The following is a 5,148-nucleotide window of genomic DNA, read 5'->3' on the forward strand; positions in this document are numbered from 1 at the left end:
GTTGGCCAGGATGGTCTCGATCTCCTGATCGCGTGACCCGCCTGCCTCGGCCTCCCAAAGTGCTGTGATTACAGACGTGAGCTACCGCACCTGGGCGGTTTAACTTATTTTTTAAAGAAAACATAAAATATAAAAACTTTAGGCCGGGCATGGTGACCCACACCTGTAATCCCAGCACTTTGGGAGGCTGAGGTGAATGGATCACCTGAGGTCAGGAGTTTGAGACCAGCCTGGCCAACATGGTGAAACCCCATCTCCACTAAAAATACAAAACTTAGCCAGGCGTGTGGCAGGCGCCTGTAATCCTAGCTACTTGGGAGGCTGAGGTAAGGAGAATCGCTTGAATGCGGGAGGTGGGAGTTGCAGTGAGCCAAGATTGTGCCATTGCACTCCAGACCGGGCGACCGCGAGACTCTGTCTCAAAAAAAAAAAAAAAAACTTTAAAAGAAGTTATTACCTTAAGGGGAGGGAGTGGATGGGGTAAATGATAACACAGAAATATAATCTTAAAACTCTAGACTGCCCCCGCCCCCGGCCTGCCCAGCCCGCGGCAGCAGCGTGGCCGCGGTGCGGCATCAGCAGCAGCAGCAGCGGGCGGCCGCGTGGGTGTTTTTGTCGGGTCTTGGGGTCTGGCAGCAGCATGGCGGACTACCTGATAAGCGGCAGCACCTGCTAAGTGCCCCAGGATGGGCTCACTGCGCCCCAGCTCTTCGCCAGCGCTGACGGCCTCACCTACAACGACTTCCTGATTCTCCCGGGATTCATAGACTTCATAGCTGATGAGGTGGACCTGACCTCAGCCCTGACCCAGAAGGTCACGCTGAAGACGCCGCTGATCTCCTCCCCTATGGACACTGTGACAGAGGCTGACATGGCCATCGCGATGGCTCTGATGGGAGGTATTGGTTTCATTCACCGCAACTGCACCGCAGAGTTCCAGGCCAACGAGGTGCAGAAGATCAAGTTTGAACAGGGCTTCATCACAGACCCCGTGGTGCTGAGCCCCTGGCACACTGTGGGTGATGTGCTGGAGGCCAAGATGCGGCATGGCTTCTCTGGCATCCCCATCACTAGATGGGCACCATGAGCAGCAAGCTGGTGGGCATCGTCACCTCCCGAGACACTGACTTTCTTGCTGAGAAGGACACCACCACCCTCCTCAGTGAGGTGATGACGCCAAGGATTGAGCTGGTGGTGGCTCCAGCAGGTGTGACGTTGAAAGAGGCAAAAGAGATCCTAAGTGTAGCGAGAAAGGGAAGCTGCCTGTTGTCAATGATCGCGATAAACTGGTGGCCATCATCGCCCACACCGACGTGAGGAAGAACTGGGACTACCCTCTGGCCTCCAAGGATTCCCACAAGCAGCTGCTGTGCAGGGCAGCCGTGGGCACCCGTGAGGATGACAAATACTGCCTGGACCTGCTCTCCCAGGTGGGCGTCAACGTACAGTCCAAACTCGTCCCAGGGAACTCGGCATATCAGATCACCATGGTGCATTACATCAAACAAAAGTACCCCCACCTCCAGGTGATTGGGGAGAACATGGTGACAGCAGCCCAGGCCAAGAACCTGACGCTGGTGTGGATGGGCTGCATGTGGGCATGGGCTGTGGCTCCATCTGCATCACCCAGGAAGTGATGGCCTGTGGTCGGCCCCAGGGCACTGCTGTGTACAAGGTGGCCGAGTATGCCTGGCACTTTGGTGTGCCCATCATAGCCAATGGTGGCATCCAGATCGTGGGGCATATGGTCAAGGCCCTGGCCCTTGGAGCCTCCACAGTGATGATGGGCTCCCTGTTGGCTGCCACCATGGAGGCCCCGGCGAGTACTTCTCAGATGGGGTGTGGCTCAAGAAGTACCATGGTATGGGCTCGCTGGATGCCATGGGGAAGAGCAGCAACAGCCAGAAACGATACTTCAGCGAGGGGGATAAGGTGAAGATTGCGCAGGGTGTCTCAAACTCCATCCAGGACAAAGGGTCCATTCAGAAGTTCGTTCCCTACCTCATAGCGGACATTCAGCAAGGCTGCCAGGATAGCAAGGCCCACAGCCTGTCTGCCCTTTGGTCCATGATGTACTCAGGAGAGCTCAAGTTTGAGAAGTGGACCATATTGGCCCAGATCGAGGGTGGTGCCCATGGCCTGCATTCTTAGGAGAAGTGGCTGTACTGAGGACAGCGGTGGAGGTCGAGGTGGTGGAGGGGGTGCACCCCAGTGTCCACCTTCGGGCACAGCCTCCCTCCATAACTGAGTGGTCCACAGATTTGCATTACAGGTTCCCCAGCTCCTTTCCAGGGAGAGAGGAGGGGAGGTCCTGAGGGGTCTGCAGCCCCTCGCTCAGCATCCCCTGCAGAGTCAGGACTTTTCCCTGAGCCAGGCTGCCCTGGGAGCCCCCCGAGCCCAGCCAGCCAGGGTCTCAGGTGTCTGCCTCAGATTTTTCTTGCTGCAGCCTGCTCCAGCCCGGCCCCCACCCCAGGGGCAGGCGGCCCCTCCTGGTTTTCCTGTAGGGTACCTCCCTGCCCCCAGCCCCCCAGGAAATGGTGCTCTCCTGGCCCTGCCTCTGGCCCTTCCCGGGCCGCTGCCCCCTCAGCCATGTGGCACTTCTTAGCTCCTGACCTAGAACAAGGAGTGGTCTCTGCCCCCTTCCTTGGCCCTGGGCTACCCTTGGGTCCTGCTCCTCAGGTAGCTCCCCTGTCCCTGGCCCTGGGGAGGAGGCTGCCCTGGTCATGCCTGCCTGTCATTCCTGACTCACCACCGTCCCCAGGTGTATCATTCCTGCCTTCCCCTCAGCCAGTTGAAGGCTTTAACTTTGCATACTTTGGGATCACAGTTGCGTCACTGTGTATTAAATAATTGGAATAAATCAAGCAGGTCTCAACGCCTCCACCAAAAACAAAAACAAACAAACAAACAAAAACAAAAACTCTAGAACTCTAGACTGTGGGAAACTATAGCACAAATAACCTAGTTTCTCCTACAAGTAAAATTTAAAGAAAACAAAAAGGGATGGAATGGGAACCTTGTGATTAAAAAGAGGAACTTAAGGGGCATTCTAACCAATTGCAATTTATGAAACAAATTGTATTCCAATTTGAATAAATAAACTGAAAAAGTTTGAGATGGGGAAATTTAAACACTGGTTGGATATACAATGCTATTAAGGAATTATTATTTAGGTATGATAATGATAGTATGGTTATATTTTTAAAAGAAGCTTTATATATTAGACACACACTGAAGTTTTTAATGGATGAAATGATATTACACCAGGAATTGCTAAAAAATAATTAGATGAATTGGTGAAGTTATGGATAAAACAGGATTGGCCATGAGTTGGTAATTAATGAATCTGGATGATTGGTTCATTAAAGTTCATTCTATTGTCTTCTTTACTTTTGTATATAGAGTCATCCCTTGGTATCCATGGGGGATTTGTTCCAGGACCCCCTGCTAATACCATAATTTGTGGATGCTCAAGTCTCTTATATAAAATAGTATTATTTAATCTATACACATCCTCTGGTATACTCACTTATCTCTAGATTACTTATAATACCTCATACAATGTAAATGCTATATAAATAGTTGTTATACTGCGTTGTTTTTTAATTTGTATTGTTTTTGTTGTTATATTATTTTTATTGTTTTTTGAATATTTTTAAAAGTTTCCATTTCTTTTTTTGTTTGTATTATTTTAATTGATACATAAGAATCATACATATTTATGGGATACACTGATATTTTGATACATGTATACAATGTGTAATGATCAAATCAGGATAATTAGCATATCCATCACCCCAAACACTTGTTATTTCTTTGTATTAGGATCAAATATTTTCCGTTCATGGTTGAATCTACACAAAGGCAGAACCCATGGATACAGAGGGCCAACTGTATTTGAAATTTTATTTATTTATTTATTTATTTTTTTATACTTTAGGTTTTAGGGTACATGTGCACAATGTGCATGTTTGTTACATATGTACATATGTGCCATGTTGTTTTGCTGCACCCATTAACTCGTCATTTAGCATTAGGTATATCTCCTAATGCTGTCCCTCCCCCCTTCCCGCACCCCACAACAGTCCCCGGAGTGTGATGTTCCCCTTCCTGTGTCCATGAGTTCTCATTGTTCAATTCCCACCTATGAGTGAGAACATGTGGTGTTTGGTTTTTTGTCCTTGTGATAGTTTACTGAGAATGATGTTTTCCAGTTTCATCCATGTCCCTACAAAGGACATGAATTCATCATTTTTTATGGCTGCATAGTATTCCATGGTGTATATGCACCACATTTCCTTAATCCAGTCTATCGTTGTTGGACATTTGGGTTGGTTCCAACTCTTTGCTATTGTGAATAGTGCTGCAATAAATATACGTGTGCATGTGTCTTTATAGCAGCATGATTTATAGTCCTTTGGGTATATACCCAGTAATGGGATGGCTGGGTCAAATGGTATTTCTAGTTCTAGATCCCTGAGGAATCGCCACACCGACTTCCACAATGGTTGAACTAGTTTACAGTCCCACCAACAGTGTAAAAGTGTTCCTATTTCTCCACATCCTCTCCAGCACCTGTTGTTTCCTGATTTTTTAATGATGGCCATTCTAAGTGGTGTGAGATGGTATCTCACTGTGGTTTTGATTTGCATTTCTCTGATGGCCAGTGATGATGAGCATTTTTTCATGTGTTTTTTGGCTGCATAAATGTCTTCTTTCGAGAAGTGTCTGTTCATGTCCTTTGCCCACTTTTTGATGGGGTTGTTTGTTTTTTCTTGTAAATTTGTTTGAGTTCATTGTAGATTCTGGATATTAGCCCTTTGTCAGATGAGTAGGTTGCAAAAATTTTCTGCCATTTTGTAGGTTGCCTGTTCACTCTGATGGTAGTTTCTTTTGCTGTGCAGAAGCTCTTTAGTTTAATTAGATCCCATTTGTCAATTTTTGCTTTTGTTGCCATTGCTTTTGGTGTTTTAGACATGAAGTCCTTGCCCACGCCTATGTCCTGAATGGTATTGCCTAGGTTTTCTTGTAGGATTTTAATGGTTTTAGGTCTAACATTTAAGTCTTTAATCCATCTTGAATTAATTTTTGTATAAGGTGTAAGGAAGGGATCCAGTTGCAGCTTTCTACATATGGCTAGCCAGTTTT

The 5,148-nt window shown here is 47.3% G+C and overlaps 1 pseudogene; it reads left to right on the plus strand.

Moving 5' to 3' along the window:
• Positions 1 to 640: 640 nt before the first annotated feature.
• On the plus strand, positions 641 to 2,169 carry LOC116461728 (inosine-5'-monophosphate dehydrogenase 1-like; annotated as a pseudogene).
• Positions 2,170 to 5,148: the final 2,979 nt, after the last annotated feature.

The sequence above is a fragment of the Hylobates moloch genome, unplaced genomic scaffold (genome assembly GCF_009828535.3).
Source record: "Hylobates moloch isolate HMO894 unplaced genomic scaffold, HMol_V3 SCAFFOLD_22, whole genome shotgun sequence".
Classification (NCBI taxonomy): Eukaryota; Metazoa; Chordata; class Mammalia; order Primates; family Hylobatidae; genus Hylobates; species Hylobates moloch.